This window comes from Mesoplodon mirus (genome assembly GCF_964341445.2).
Source record: "Mesoplodon mirus genome assembly, chromosome: 2".
Lineage (NCBI taxonomy): Eukaryota > Metazoa > Chordata > Mammalia > Artiodactyla > Ziphiidae > Mesoplodon > Mesoplodon mirus.
The window spans coordinates 138,471,782-138,489,887 of NC_138977.1; positions in this window are offsets into that span (position 1 = coordinate 138,471,782).

The window sequence follows — 18,106 nt, forward strand, 5'->3', positions numbered from 1 at the left end:
GAGTGGCCCCCGCTTGCCACAATGAGAGAAAGCCCTCGCACAGAAACGAAGACCCAACACAGCCATAAACAAATAAAGCAAACTGTCAACAAGTAAAAGTAAACACTAAAAAAAAAAAAAAAGGTAGGAATACGAAGTAAAGTGAATAATTTTTTAAGCTATCATGCTGGAACTTAGTGATTCAAATGTATTTTCACCTTCAAAGTAGTTGTTTTAGGGTGATATAAGCTTAGTTAATCATACCACCTTTGCTCCTTTGGATTCTACTGCATATTTTTCAGGATAACTCCAGTGATGACAATTATTAGTCTTTTGTGGATTGTTTATACTTTTTGAAATGGCTTAAAGTCCTTTGGATACATGCTTCATCCACAGGAAGCATATATGAGCTGGATAATATACATTTTTATTCCAAAATGTCACATAGAAATAATGAAACTGATTTTTGTGTATATGTTGCTGATAAAAATTGATTCTAAGATCATGCCAGGAAAAAAAGTTTCAATAATTAACTTGTATATATATTTTCTACTATTTTATATTTTACTTTCAAACACTGATTTAAAGTCCCTTGCCATATATTTCAAATCTATTGAAAGATAACCTACTAACCATCCCATGACCTCATGACCTCTCCTGTCTTCTCCTTTTGTACCCATGCCGTCTATTAGGGAATTTATAGCATTTGCACATGAATAAAATTTCCAGATTTTCTTCTTTTTCCATGATTTTGTTTATATAGAAGACAATACCACATTTTTAGAGTAGAACAACTAGCTTTGCCTTAAATTTGTCATATTCAAAAGGGAATTATTTCTACTGCCCTTGATTGTAGCTTTCAAGCTATTGTATTTTTCCTTTTCCTTTATCAGGGATATCATTTTCCACTTCTCAATCTTGCATTTTTCTTCTTTGCAGATGAAAATGTCAATCTTCCTATTTTCTCTTTGCTGTTCACATTATCAAATTCTGCCTGCTTCATATTCAGCAAACCCACATGACTAGTCATTACATTGCTCTATATTATATTTATGCTTCTAATTTACATAAATTCATATGCTACTTAATTTGATAACTCATTTACTTAGTGGGTACATGTTTAGCTAGATTTTATGTTGGTTGTGGTCAGGAACTGGATCTCATCTACTTTCAGTCAACTACTTTATCCTGTGATTAATAAAGTACCAAACAGAGTGGCACCATGAAAATGAATATGACTCAATATATAAAACAATTCTTAGGGACCATGATATTTATTTATATATCATGAAAGGCAGTCACAACAGGACATGCTAGCCCAAATGATGTTTTACTAACCATGTCAGTGAACAATTTGACAAACACCTTAGTTTCAGCCTCACCTTGGGAGACCTTGTTTTGACTCTGTCAAACTTTCCAGTAATCTGCCATGTTCACTCACAACTATGCTTTGAAGAGTGTAAGCAGAAGGAAAAAAGCTAGTAGTAGTCAGTCCTAAACTGACTTCAAAATCTTCCAGAACCATATCACTGTACGTTTCAATATTCTTTTTGTGAAAAATACACAGGAAATTTGTTGAGTGTATCCTCACAGATTGTTTGAAATGGATTCTAGGCAGAGAAGTCAGACATGACTTTAAGGTGATTGGTAGCCAAATGTGTCATTCCACTGGCTTTGTGATTATCCATCCTTATGTACTCGATTCAAAATTTTCAAATTATGGAAATGAGTGTGACTTTCTGATGCAGTAAAATATAGATCAACACAGAAAAAAGTATTAGTTTCAAGCTGAAAGGATATTTATAAGAAAAAAATAACATGTTCTGTTGTCTTAAAGGCAAACACTATAATGAATTAAACTTACTTCCCTGGGTCTACAACCCTATTTTTACATTCAGTAATTCTCATCTCCCATGATAAATACTGGCTATACCATTCAAAATCAATCCCAGATTGACTGTTTTCATAAGAGTAAATTCTCTAAGGATGCCATCTTATCATAATGCCTTCCTCTTCACATTGCTTGAGCTTCACATTACTCATGTCAGTGCAGAAAGGTTTATAGGTTCATTTGGAGTTCATGATATGAAAATTTGTAGGGTCTTCCTAGCTTCAGGGCTGTTCCCTTCTTGCATAACCTAGGACACAATCTTTGTAACTGATTTATGAAATTATACAATAAGTTTTATCTTGAATATAATTTCAATTTAAAAGTAATATAATTCAAATAACAACTCAATTCTTATTATTTTCCTTAATTCCTCCCAACATATATACATTCAAAATCCCTATATGGTAGTAAAACTGGACCTGGGAGAAATTAATTAATTGCTTCCAATAAGATGTGGGACATGAAAACCAGAAATTTGGTTTTCTACTTGTATTATTTCTATAATATGGTAGCACTTGTGAGATATTTCATCAGCTGATGATGCTTAACTGAGTCTTCCCAAAGAGGGTATTAGACTCTGGAGAAATTATTATAGGCTTTACTGCTCAAACTCATCAATTTTTTTAAAATATATAGCAATGGCTAAGTTAGCTTTAGGAGATAAAAGTTGAAAAACCCACTAAACAAAGATTGGAACTAATTCCTACAGTACTTTGTTCTAAACTGTATCAAGGAACACTAGTTCAGTAAGTTATTAATAGGTGTTAAACAGAGGAAAAATTGCATAGCCAAATATTGTCTTCTTTCCATTTTATACAACTCCATAGATTTTATGACACATGATCTATTAAAACAGCAACACCAACAACTTTTTTTGTGTGGGGGAAGGTTCAAAAGCAACACTGCTACAGAAAATGTACCTATCAATTTTAAGATGTTGTCTAATTTTAGATGGCTTAAGTATAATAAGTTTAGGAAATTGTGAATTATATATTTACCTCTTGGAAATTCACATTGGCATTTGTAGATTAAAAGGTCTATCTATAGAATAGGGTTTGGAAATTATAGTGCTAGAAAATCAAATACAGACTTTTTTGAAGAAAATAATTTATGATATGTTCTTATACTTCCGTTGTAATCTTTTACATTTCTACCACACAGAGTTTAGTCTTTAGTCACAACAAAATACACAAATTTCCTAAACAAGCCATTTTTTTCCCATACCTCAGTGCCTTCATTTACTGCTTCCTTTTCATGTAAAGAAATTCTATCCAGTTCTTTTTGGTGAATTCCTATTCTTTCCTTAATATTGTATTCATTTGGGGATCCATATTTGTAATTATCCAAATTCACATCACTTTTCTCTTAACTCTTACTATGTAGACAATAGCATAGATTCTAAACCTTACAGTTTTATTTCTTCCCTTTTTTGTAACCAGTCTGGTTGGCTTTTCCTCTTTAAAATTTTTATAAAAACAAAAGCAACCACTTTGGGCTTCCCTGGTGGCGCAGTGGTTGAGAGTCCGCCTGCCGATGCAGGGGACACGGGTTCGTGCCCTGGTCCGGGAAGATCCTACATGCCACGGAGCTGCTGGGCCCTTGAGCCATGGCCGCTGAGCCTGCGCGTCCGGAGCCTGTGCTCCGCAATGGGAGAGGCCCGCGTACCTCAAAAAAAACAAAAAAAAAACAAAAAAAGACAACCACTTTATTCTCTTAAGTAAGATCAAAATTATTACTTGTAATAAAACGACTTATAGGGACTTCTCTCGTGGTCCAGTGGTTAAAGACTTCACCTTCCAGTGCAGGGGTTGCGGATTGGATTGGATCCCTTGTCAGGGAGCTAAGATCCTGCATGCCTCGCAGCTAAAACAATAAAACATAAAACACAGAAGCAATATTGTAACAAATTCAATAAAGATTTTTTAAGTGGTCCACATCTAAACAACAACAACAACAACAAAGCAACTTGTACAAGAGGAATATTCTGACGTCTAACGTAGGCAAGTTCCATGCTGCTGCTTAGTGATATTGAGTCAAGCATCAGCTGTTAGAATATAGCCAAGAAAAAGATATTGTTTCCACTTGGGAGTTAGTAAATAGATTTAGCTCCTGACCTCAGTTTTTTTCCATTTGACAACGGAATGTAGTTGTCATACAATGTTATGTTAGTTTCAGGTGTACTACTAATGGGTTTCTTAAGAAGAAGGGGCATTTATATGCTTTTATCCTTACCCAGAATTGAAATTCATATACACAAAAGAATACCTCTTGATATGATATTACAATTATGTTATAGGTATGTAGAAAAAAGTAACAGCAACCTTAATAATCTGCCAATATGAATTTCAAGGAATGTCTCTGATATTCTTTAGTCAGGAGTGGAAATACCAAATTATGAATATCTTTTTATATTTAATTTCAATTAAATAAATAATAATTTTAAAAACTTGCATGATAGACTAGTGGATTTTTCAGAGAGTGAAAAGTTCATTGATCTTGTTTTAGAGTCCAGTTATTTTTAAGCAACTAATTTTTAGTATTAGTTGCTTTTTAATAGTATTAGTAGTAAAAAGTATATAAACATAAAATTTACTATCTTAACTATTTTAAATTGTTAAGTTCAGTAGTGTTAAGTATATTTACAGTGTTGTAAAACAGATCTCTGGAACCTTTTCATTTTGCAAAACTGAAACCCTCTACCATAAAACAAGTCTCTTTTTCTCCCTTCTTGCAGTGCCTGGTAACCACCATTCTACTTTCTATCCCTCCAAATTTAACTATATTAGATACTTCATAAAAGTGGAATCATACAGTATTTTTCTTTTTGTTACTGGTTTATTTCACTTAGCATAATTTCCTCAAGATTGAATCATGTTGTAGCATGTGACAGGATTTCCTTCCTTTTTTAGGCTGAATAATACTCTGTTTTATATATATCAATGTTTATCTATTGATCCATCAATTGACATTTGCGTTTGTTTCACCTCATGGCTCTTGTGAGTAGTGCTGCTATGAACATAAATGTGCATATATCTCTTCCAGACCCTGCTTTAAATTCTCTTGGGTTGCAGAATTTTTTTGAATTGCTTTCAATTCTTTTGGATATACTAATAAGTGGGGTTATAGCATTGTATGGTAGTTCTCTTCTTAATATTTTGAGGAACCTCAATACTGTTTTTATAGCAGGTGCACTATTTTAAAATCCCACCAAAAGTACACAAGAATTTCAGTGTCTTCATATCCTCACCAATACTTGTTCTGGTTTTTTTTGTTTGTTTGTTTTTTGTAGTAGCCATCCTAATGGATGTGAGATGATATCTCATTGTGGTTTTGATTTGCATTTCTCTGATGATTGTGATATTGAGCATCTCTTCATATGTATGTTGGTCATTTGTATATCATCTTGGAGAAATATTTAGTGAAGTCCTTGGTCATTTTTTAATTGTATTTTTGTGTGTATGTTGTTGAATTGTAGGATATAAACTCCTTATGAGATATATGATTGGCAAAGATTTTCTCACAGTGGTGGCTTCTCTTCTAATTCTCTTGACATTGTCTTTCACAGGCAGACGTTTTAAATTTTAATGAAGTCCAGCTTACCAATTACTTCTGCCATAGATCATGTCTGTGGTGTTGTATTATAAAGGCATTACCATACTCAAGGTCATCTAGATTTTCTTCTATGTTACCCTCTTGGAGTTTATAGTACTGTGTTTTACTTTTAGTTCTATGATTCATATTGAGTTCATTTTTGTGACAAGTGTAAGGTCTGTGCCTAGATTCACTTTTTTCCACGTTCATGTCCAATTGTTCCAGCACCATTAATGAAGAGACTATCTTTGGTCCATTGTATAGCCTTTGCTTTTTTGTCAAAAATCAGTTGGCTATATTTATGTCGTTCTATTTCTAGTCTCTCTATTCTGTTCCATTGATCTCTTTGTCTCTTCTTTCACCAATACCACACTTACTGACTACTATAGCTCTATAGTAAGTCTAAAAGTTGGTTAATATCAGTCCTCTAATTTTGTTCTTCAGTGTCATGTTGGCTATTCTGGATCTTTTCCCTCTACATATAAACTTAAAAATAAATTTGTTGATATCCATAAAATAACTTGTTTGAATTTTGATTGGGATTGCATTAATTTATAGATAAATTTTGGGAGAATTAACATCATGACAATATTGAGTCTTCTTATCCATGAACTGGAATAACTCTTCATTTATTTAGTTCTTCTTTGATTTTGTTCATCAGAGTTTTATAGTTTTTCTTATTTAGATTTTTACATATTTTGTTAGATTTATATATAAGTACTTTATATTTTTTGGATGCCAATGTAAATGGTGTTGTGTTTCTAATTTTAAATTCCGCTTGTTCATTGGTGGTACATAAGAAAGCAACTGAATTTTGTATATTAACTTTGTATCCCACAACCTTGTTGTAATTGCTTATTAGTCCCAGAGTTTATTGTTGTTGTTGATCCCTTTGGATTTTCTGTGTAGATGATAGTGTCATCTGTGAACAAGGACAGTTTTATGCCTTCTTTCACAATAGGTATACCCTTTATTTCCTTTCAATTAGGACTTCCAGTACAATGTTGAAAAGGAGTAGTGAGAGGGGATATCCTTGCCTTGTACCTACTCTTGCTGGGAAAGCTTCAAGCTTCTGACCATTAAGTATGATGTTAACTGTAGGTTTTAGTTTGTTTGTAGATAGTCTTTACCAAGTTGAGAAATTTCCTTTCTATTGTTAGTTTACTGAGAATTTTTAACATGAATGGTTGTGGGAGTTTGTCAAATGCTTTTTCTGTATCTATTGTTATGTGTTTGCTTTTTTTTAGTTTGTTGAATCATTAAAATATTTTTTATTTTAGAAAAAAATTTAAATTTATAAAAGAGTTGTAAAGACAGTACAGAGAATTTCTGTACTTCACCCACTTTCTTGTAATATTAATATATCAATACTATGGTACATTTATTAAGCTAAGAGATTAATTTTGATACATTACTGCTAACTATAGTTCAGACTTTATTCAGATTTTATCAGTTTTCTCACTAGTGTTCGTTTGTATTCCAGGATCCAGTCCAGGACTCCACATTGCATTTAGTTGTAATTCTAGAGTCAATTTCTCAGTCTTTATTTTCTGTGTGACCTTGACAGTTTTGAAGAGACTGTTGAAGTATCTTATAGAATCTTCTTTAATTTGAGTTTCCTCATGGTTAGACTGGAGTCATGGGTTTTGTGGAGGGTTAGCACTGAGATAAAGTACCCTTCTCATTATGATGTACCTACATCATGTCAGGAAATCAACATAACTAACTGTTATGTTAACCTTGATCACTTGTTTAAGACAGTGCCTGTCAACTTTAATTCTAAAGTTACTATTTTTCCATTTCTCTATTCTGTTCTTTGGAAGTGAGTCACTCAATTCCAGCCCATACTTGGGGGTCAGGGATGGGGATTAAGCTCTACCTCCTGAGGTGGAGAATTTTAAACGAATAAATGGACAATAAATAAATATTTTTTAAAAAATCTATCAATTTTAGTATCCAATATGATATATTTCTACATTTAAAAAACTCGTGTCTTCAGTCATTTTTAAGAGTGTAATGGAATCCTAAAACCAAAACGTTTTAGAGCAATTTGTCTAACTACTGAAGAGTTACTATGGCCTGTTATCCAAATTGCTCTACAATTACATATTTGGTGATAATGATACTTCACTGTTGTATAGCTCCATCTTTTAAATGCATCTCTGTGTCTAGACCCTCATTCACTCTTCTATAGCTCAGTTACTATTGTTCCATACTCTCCGCATTTATAGATAGATAAGTAGTTTCAGAATTGGTAATTGACTCGCTTATTACCGAAAGCCTTAAGTCTTTCTATTTCTCTACCAGTGTTTGTTTATACTACATGCAATTATTTTTATAGCTCTACTCATTTTAGGGGGCTGAAATGCATTCTGTAAGGTTTTTGTGAGAAGCATACTTAAAGATAACCACATATTGTTAAATAGAATCCATTTAAGGGGTATTAAGACAAAAAACTAAATATCATTTTTAGAAAAGTGGTCCTATTCAAGCCACACAAAAAAGATCAACTGTGACAACAGTTTAGATATCACTATAGCTATAGGAATGCTATATTTTATGAAAAAGTAAGTATTCCCTCAAAGAAATTAAAGCAACCTTATAATTTATGTATCATTATGATAGTTATAATGATTGGAATAATTTTGTCCAGCTTGTAGAGTGTTAGAGGCACCATTATAATGTGTTAAATTTAAAATATTTTCTAATAAGAAACATTTGAAAAAAATGACAGTTCTTTTCAAATATTCTTGAATTTCTTCAAAAACTTTTAAGCCAATATAGTACATTATTACAGAGCTTAAGGAACTAAGATAGAAATGCCTTATTAGAAACATTAACACCAGTGTTTTTTAAATGGTCAAATGATGAAGATGTGAGCTTTTGTGTTCTAAACAGGTACTGTTCTTCCCATGTATGGTTCAAAGGATTGACCAGTCTATTATTTAACATGAATCAGAGTCATCCAGGGGGCTTCTTACAGTAACGGATTCATTGGCCTCCCCTACAACCTATTGAATTTGAATCTCTTTGAGTGTGATGCCACAATCGGAATCTTAAATATTCACGACAGATGATTTTTGTTTATCCTAAAATGTAGAGTCACTAAAATAGAAGATAGTACCAGGTAACCTTTTGCTTCAAGAAGTTATTTTGATTTGGTACAAGGGCTCACTTCTTATGTGTTCTCACCAAGAATAGTTTAGGGTTCTGGTGTTAACAGAGCATTGGTAAGGTAATAAGACCTGGTCTAGGATGAAATACAAGGATAACTCAGTGTATCAGGATACATTCTTGAAAATCCAAGTTCTTGAAGGCTGTCAGGAATGAAAAAGATTTAGTCAAGATACTAAGCAAGGAAGGTTCATCTTTGGTTCAGAATTACTGAAGACAGCAGTACTCTTGAAGGCCTGGAGCCCTAATTCCATCAATATGCTTCTATTAATCTTAAACGTGCAGCCCTCTGAAACTTTTATCTGATTGGCAACTCCATAAATATAGAAGGAAAAAAAAGTACCTTTTGGTATTTGAGGCATATGTTTTAAAGAATCACAGGAAAGCTAAGGAGAACTTATTAATATAGAGGGGAATTTCAGAAGTGGTTACACAAAAGGTATTTTCTACTATTGTTCAATCCCAGTTCCCAAACCCATTGGTATTCAGTATTCAGTATTCTTGCCTGAAATATAAGATGAAAACTGTATTTTTACATTTTGGAGCTGAAACACAGTTTAGATTAAATCCAGCTCTTATAAGTTTCCATTGCAAATTACCAAAGGGTTTTAAATTAAATTGTTAACGTGCCTCTCTTCTTTTGGTGCTGAATGCCCTAATGGATCTTCTAGGAACCTGGGATGGAGGGCATGTGTGGAAATGTTCTTTGTAGTAACTTTTCTCTGGGTTTAATTTGCACTGCATACAATGAGTACACTCTCATTATGTTTTTTCCTGGGAGAGCTGAAACTAAATTGTAGCAGTGTGTTTAGAGGGAAACACATTTAAGCCATTAGTATGAAGATAAATAGTGATTTTGTGGCCAATCTTGAAAGTGTACTGGGTCAAAATGGCATAGGTGTTCTTATTTACTTATTTATGGATAACTGAATAAACGTATAGCTTTGAAATAGTTTGTCCTGTGTTGTTAATTTCTGATAAAAGTTTGAAGTGTTGCTGAAAATGATTTTTTAAAGTTACTCTTCAAATCGGATAATATTCAACCTGTTTTGATCACCTCTAATATAATATGTTTTAAAATGATGTGTAAGATAGAAAGATGAATAAGATAAATTTCCCTAACTTCTAGGAGCTTGTGATTCAACTGGCTGGATAATGCATGTACTTGAATAAATGTGAGGCAGTTAGATCTATGAAAGATTGTCCTAAGAAGAGCAGAGAAGTGATAATGTGGCTGTGCAGGGGGGGACGGATCAGGGATGACTATCAGAAAATAGGTGATGTAGACTTCTTTGATTAAATCCCAATGGCATGAATGCTCTTAAGGGTCTTTTTCTTCTTGATTTTGCACGCTTCACAGTTTAAACAAATGCTTGGGTGAAAATGCTCAAATACCAGAAGGAAGAGGGGAATGACATTTAGCATAGCACATAGATGCTAGGCACAGACATGATAGAAATGATTTTGTCCCAAAGACCCTACTTCCCCCACCAAGGTCAAATAGAACCAATCCTCTAATTAATCTTTAAAAAATATAATTTGCTTGTCACAGGCAGTAACCCAGTCTTGATTTAGAGTTTTTAATCCAGACTTTCTGAATTTGCATCTTCGCTGGTTTTGTATTAAACCCTTGGTGAACCTAGGTAATTCAAAAGAATGTTAAGGAAGCCCTACCATTTTAGCCATCATGCCTGAAAATTATCTTTTTATTCTCCCCAAACCTATTTATAATTCATTTGCATTAAAAATAAAACTCATTTATATATTTCAGTTCCAGCAGCATAAGGGAGGCATTATTTGAACACAAACTGCAGTTATGCAAAAGAATTTACTTGAACATAAGGACAATTAACCAAAATACTATGTAAGTTTTCCATCATTTATAAAGAAAAAGAAAGCTCAATAAAGAAAATTATATATAATGCATAAATCTGTTATCAATGCAGATGACTCCTAATCCCCACTCTGAAGAGAATATGAACAGCAGGAATGTATCCAAGGATTCTTTCATATATCAGTGACAAGAATTCTTATGGAACAGGAGAAGGGAGTTAAGTTATGGTACTGTTTAGCCAAGACTCCTATCAGTGCCAAAAAAAAAAAAAAAAAAACCTCTCAGGACTCTTTTGGTTAGATGGGTAAGAATCAATTCCAGAAAGTTACAAAATCTGTATAAAAATAGTTTCTGACACAATTTGATTATGCTTGCTTGTGTTAGAAGTCCTTACATTGTGGTAGTAAATCACATTAAGTAATATTCTTATTTTTCATTAAAAAAACCCAATATTTTTCTTTATCAAGCTACACCTCCAAATACACTTGTAGAAACTATTAAAAGTTAAGAAAAATTTGCATTTAATGACTAGGAATATCATCATAAATATTACAAAATATATTAATAAATTCCAGAATAATATAGGGAGTAAAAGAGATGAGTAGTAGATATTAAGTTAAAAATAAACACCTGATTTTGATATGTGGTTTGGCATCCTAATAATTATTTCTGGCACATGCATTGAGTTATTCAAAGTAATCATTTAAACTTGAAAATATGTTTCCTTTTAATATAATTTATATAAATTGGATAGAGTTATTTATTAACAGCCTTTAAAGTACCCAGAAAAGTTTGTCATATTTTTGAGGAAGGAGAACTATATGTCTCTTCTTGAAGTGAGATTTGAATGTTTCAAATATTCAAAGGCTGTATAAACACCTTTTTTAACTGTTTTTTCTTTGTCTTTACATTGGTCTATGAACTATTGTAAAGGTTTTGAAGGGTAGTATTACCCCTGACTCCTCACAGAATTCTTACTTATAAGAGCATTCGGCTCAGTTTTGGACTTCTATTTCAATTCAGTTGCAAGTTCTGTTGTTATTTTTATTACATACTGAATATATATCTGTTTATCTCAAAGAGCTGTTGAAAGATAATGACTCCTAACTACAGTCTTCACCTATAGTCTAAACAATGACCTTTGGCAAATCTCCCCAAGTGTTCAATTTTTAATTTGGGGCTCCTTATGGTTGATTATGTCACAACAGTAGAGATATGGACTTTAAAAAATAGAGGAGAATGCCTTTATCCAAACTCTCTCCTTCTTACCAAACTCAAGAAGAATAACAGGTTAAAGGGAGAAATTGGGAGTAGCAGAAGGATCATTTGCATGTGCTCAGAAGTGAAAATGTGGAATTAATATTGAGAAACAACTTTTGAAGTGAGAGTCTCCTTCATTTTCTCTCAAATTTAAACAATCTTTGGGGATTATAGATTTTGTGGGCATGGTTAGGAATTAAAGACTTTTAAAAATATTATTAAATATGCTTCAGAGGAAACTATTTGTGCAGTTTGAGAGAGGAATGATTAAATTTAATCATCCAGTCTCATTTGAGGTCAAAGTTATTTGTGTTTATCCATGTTGTATGGCATTTAACTTTGATACATGTATATATTCACCCTGTTTAAAATATTATAGGTGTTTTTAACTTAGAATACAACATAAACAGTTTAAAATTCTTGGGAATGAATGACTGTATTTTGCCATAATTAAGGGGTATAATAAAAAAAAAATAAGTGGATGGTCAGTGCTCTGGTTGGTCTGTGGCCAGCTAGGTTCTGACTTCATTGACACGTTTCATAGAAAGGGTGTTTTAATGAAGGATGGAATTGTAGATAATTCATTCCATGCTGTGAGGTTAACCACAAGACTCTAAGAAATCACAAAACTTATTACTCCTGCAGATGTGCTGGAACTAAAAGCAGGGATTGAAATTCTGAAAACACTAAGGTTTTTTCTGACTTGATTTTATCTTGAAGCATACTGTGGTTAGGTAGCCAGATAAAAAACTATAAGTAAATAAATAGCCTAAATAAATATATATAATATATAAATAAAAAGAAGTGTTCTCAAAAAAGCAGGGAAATATATATGTTATATAATATATTATATATAATATATTACAAACAGAAGTATTAACACTGGGGTTGACTTCCCTGTGAAAACAGTATGAAGCAACACAATTACAGGGCATATTTATGCTTTCAGCATTTACCACTTCAAAATTATCTCAAGTGTACTGCTGGAACACCAATAAAAAGAAGTGTTCTCAAAAAAGCAGGGAAATATATATATATATATATATAATTTATATAATATATAAATAGCTCAACTTATTTTAAATAATAAGGAATTTACTACTTGACATAATAAAATGTCTGAAGGCTTATCTCAAGGAAGACTCAAGTTTGGTTAAAACTCCAACTTGGTATTTCTGGGATCTCATCAAAAACTCAGGTTCTTTTCACTCAAATCTTAGAATATTAATTCCCTCATGGTTATAGTATGATCACAGCAGGTCCAAATATCCCATCTTTACACTCTCACATGCAGAATAGAATAAGGATTGTCTTTTTCCTTGTAGCCATATTTATAATTAAAACAGAATTTCACAGAGATCTTTCCAGTGGAATTTTTTCAAGTCTCAGTAAGCAGTCAAGGGGAGTGGGATGATCTTGTTCAGCCTAAAGCAGTCATTATTTCCTCAAGTCAAATGTGGGAAAGATGAAGACCAGAGCAAAAATCAGGATTCAACAGACACAGAGAAGAAGAAGAAGGAGAAGGAGGAAGATGAGGAGGAGAAGGAGGAAGAGGAGGAGGAGGAGGAGGAAGAGAAAGAAGGAGAAGAAGGAGAAGAAGGAGGAGAAGAAAAGAAGAAGAAGAAAAGAAGAAAAGAAGAAGAAGAAGGAGAAGGAGAAGAAGAAGAAGAAGAAAAGAAGGAGAAGGAGGAGAAGAAGAAGAAGAAGGAGAAGAAGAAGAAGAAGAAGGAGAAGGAGAAGAAGAAGAAGAAGAAGAAGAAGAAGAAGAAGAAGAAGAAGAAGAAGAAGAAGAAGAAGAAGAAGAAGAAGAAGAAGGAAAAAAAAAAACTATTGAATAGACAGCCCACAGTATATGCTACTGGTAAGAGTCAACCCATGTGCCAAATAAGTTAGCCATAATAATAATAATAATAATAATAATAATAATAATAATAATCTCTCACATATATTAAGCTGAAAACAACACATTATAAATTGGAATGTATTTCACTTTGTCATCAGTTAAGTGTATTTTTAAAATATCAGTAACTGTGTTATACTTTCCCAAAGATTCCTGTATCCACACAGGTCATCACAAACTGGCAAGAACTGCCATAGACACTCAGGGAAAGACATAAATCATCAGGAGTCTTTACTTCGATTCAACTAACATTTTTGTGAGCCTAGATTCTGCTAATATAAAAATGATTTAAAGTAGTTTCTGCCCTCAAGGAACTAATGAGTATGAATGATAGATGGTGTGACAGGTAGCTACCAAAATGATTGCAATAGACATGTAAATATCTGAAGAAAATGGCAGCACCAAGGTTTTGCATCTCTCATTATTTTCCCCCCAAATAATACAGAATAGCATTACGAAAAGTAAAATGACACAAAAACTTCACTTGAAAAAATTCCACTGGAAAGATCTCTGTGAAATTCTGTTTTAATTATAAATATGGCTACAAGGAAAAAGATAATCCTTATTCTATTCTGCATGTGAGAGTGTAAAGGAATGATGAAAGGATGACATTCAGCATATTTCTTTACTTAGTTTGGCTTTTAGTATGTTGGTAATATTTCACATATGTAAAATATAAATAAATAATTAAAATTAACCAGGATATGGGGAGAATCCAAACTAGAATAAAATTAGTAATGAACAAACATAACTGTGGTACAGAAAATTAACATAACTGTACTGATGGGTTAGAGAAGAAAAACACTCACCTAATTAACTTTGGGAAAGAGCATTTTGACTTGGTATTGCAAAGCCAAAGACAAAAATGAATGGACACAAATATGGTATTATAGTAAGTAAATTTTTCTTCATGACATTATGGGTTAACAATTCTGAAGCTACTTTGTGTGCAAACATATTGTGGATAATGAAAACTGGAGGTTTATCACAATCAGAGAAAAGAGTTACAAATATGGAAGGAAGTAATGCTAAACTGAATTCTCTGGTGTTGAATTGGAACTAGATATATACAGATATATGTGTATATGAATATACATGTTGTTTCCTAGCTTTTCTCACCGAGAAGAAATAAAGCCCAAGGAACATTGAGCTCAGCTGGCTTCCATAGCTTGATTTCTATAGCTTGATACCATTCTCTAATTAAAAGAATGAGACTAACTTGGAGAAGTGATTGATCCATATCTGGGTCAGGGAAAGTTCATGATAAGCCTGCATGTTGAAAGGACACAGGAACCAACTTGAAGGAGCTCCCAATGACCAAATTTGGAATAATTAGAGCCAAAAAATAAATAATTATAATAATGAATGTCATTCCTAAAAACAAATAAAAATCTGTGAATTCACTGAGTTATAGCTAATTGATTAAATAAGTTAAATTGTAGTAGTTTCAGAGTAAAAGTCCAAGAAATAAATGGAGAGGAAATGATGGAAATTGAAATCACTGTATGGCAAGCACCACAATAATAATTGCTACATCAATGAATGGTTGAATTAGTTGGAAAAATCATGGGACACAGGATTATAACATAGTCTCAAAATATACATCTAAAGGATTCTTATTAATTACATAGGAAAAAACACATTTTTTAAAATAATTTTATTTGGAGTAACCTGTAGACACCATCTCAGTCAACCAGTAATAGACACATTGCCACCACCTGTCTCCTGATGTGATGCACTGAGAGGAAAACATCATCACTTATGTGGAATTCTTATAAAAATGCAAAACCTGAATTTAATCATGGGGAAGCATTACAATGAGGACTTGGCCATAAAATCACTGGCCATGTTTTCGTGTCAAGACCTTGAAACCTAACCAAAGAAAGAAACACTGTAACAGATTACAGAAAACTAAGGAGAGGTGACATCCAAATGCAGTGTGAGATCCTCCGTTGGATCCTGGATCATAAATGTGTATTAGTGGGAGAAGTGGTTTATTAGTGGCTTCTATACATTATTTAGTAGCATAGTATAACTGTTAATTTTCTGATTCTGATACTTTCCTATGGTTGTACAAATGTTACCTTTTGTAGAAGCTTAGCGAAGGGTAAATAGGAATACTTTGTACTATTTTTACAACTTTTTATAAATCTGAAATTGTTTCAAAAAGAAATGTAAAAATTAGAAAAATCATACATTGCAGCATGTGTAATGATAGCAGAATGTATATATTCAAAATTAGCACATATGCATGTGAGAATAATTTGGTCAAGAGGTTGTCAGAGAAAGATTCATTAAGGAGGGTAAAAGTTCATTGGTTTTGGAAAATTTTTTTTAAATTCTCTAGATGAGCAAAGGTTTTAAGTTGCTAATTTGAACATTCCAGTAGGGAGATATGCAACAGCAAATAGCCCTTCTCGATCTTATCCAACTTTTTCTCCTGGAACCCCTCATTGACATAAGTTCCAAGAAATGCACTTTACTAAATGCTAATGCAAGCAGTGGGTAGCCAAGAGAGTGTTTTTAGTATGGAATGGATGTGAAAAGATTAACCTTCATAGAAATGGAGTCCAATCATTTGCTCCAAAACATACATATGCATAATAAGGATCTTAGCTTGTGTCCACGCCTTCAGCCCCTTGCTGGGACTTACGCATATCTGGGTATATTTGGTGAGCTGATAGGACAAGCCCCAAAAGAAGTTCATTTGCACTGGGTTGAGGAGGCTTTTGGTAAAGATTTCATACTTTGGCCATATATCTGGCAAACTGATAAAGTGGCAGGAAGTTAGTTTTGAAGAATCTGTCAGCAGAACAATACTAACAGTGACTATGATGACTATGATGACAAACTAACTGTATCAGAATAATTTTCCAGGCACAATGGATTTAAGCTGAACAGAGAGACTTATGTGGTGAATGGGAAGAGTGGCAAGGAATAGATACTTCTTGGCTTGGTTCTATGTTTAGATCCCAGTGAATGAGGAAGTTGAAGTAAAACCTAAAAGACGCACTTCACTACCCTGAATAAAACAGGGCTACGCTAACCATGATCTCCCACCATTCTCACAGAAACTTGCAGCTTCAGTGCCAAGTCCTTCAGCACTCTCAGGTGATGCCAGCAGCAGCCAGAGCTTTCCCCTTGCTCTCCCTGATGGAACATTGGCAAAGATCACCAGCAAAACATGTAGAAAGGGTTAGATCATGAACACATTTCTCATATACCCCAGAACAATCCCCGCAGCACAAAAAGGTGGTTAACATTGACATTTTGAGTTCTAGCCATTTTGTGAAACTATTTTGTGGTTTCTGTCTGGTGCTAGGGAAACCAGGAAAGGTCCTCTTCTTCCCATTCCTTCTACAGATCCACAGTGACTGGATATGGTTGTTCTTTGGTGTCATGGCTGACTTGGCCTACCCAGCTGAGTTTCAATAAACAGCAACTGATATTACACTTTTAAGTAAAATCTGAGCAAATCAGTAAAGTGACTTGAATGCATTATGATTGCAAATAGGTGTAAAACATAACCTCCATAGCTAAAACTTGTTTTTCAACATGCTCTGTGATATGTCACCATCACATTGTTATTTTTCACGCAAAATGAAATTAATGACTGCTGTACCTCTAGGTGCACGTGTGGGCACGTGTATGGAATGTAGGAAAGATGCTGGGAACATAGAGTAGAAAGGTTTGAGGTGACTGCATTTAAGGGTTTGACTTATCTTTTTAATTTGTTTAGTTATATATTTTTAGTGTACCACCTTTTGACCTTTCTATGCCACTTAGTGGTAGATTTCTTCTATATTTCCATTATCAAAAACTGTATGTATGTTACTCTAATTTCACAATTAAAGAGATGCACGAGTCATATAATTTCTTTTTTAAGCCCATTGGATAGTTGCCTTTTATAACATCCTCATTCTTTCAAGTATATTCCAGACTAGCCTGGATTTTCTTTGTGTTTTTGCTAGTGGTTCTGTGTACAACTATTTAGGATATGCATATATTTTCAATCACGTGTCCTGTCTCAGTTTACCTTTTCCTGGACAAATAAAACTTTTTTTGTTGTAGTTGCTTAGCTACAGTACTATATACATTCTCAGATCTAGAGTTTTAATGAATTTTCCTGATATGAATATGTTTCATGTGATTCTAATCCAAACAAAACGCCCTATTCATTTTGCCACTGAAAAAGAAATGATCCCAGCTGAGGAATACTCAGCCTCCTCTATGGTTTGCTAATAGGTTTTTATGAACAACTTTTTAGGCAATTAAATTCCATAGCTGGGAATTCTTCTTCCAAATGTCTAAGTTTTCCTTGCCTTCAAGAAGAACAACACAGCTGCCTTTGGAACACAACTCTGGGCCTAGTCAGTTGTCTGTGCGCAGTCTTCTCACTGCTAGGGATGTTCCCGTGCAACTCGAGAGTTCACTGCTGTTGCATGAAAAGCTACTCAGGGTATGAATAAAACTCCTA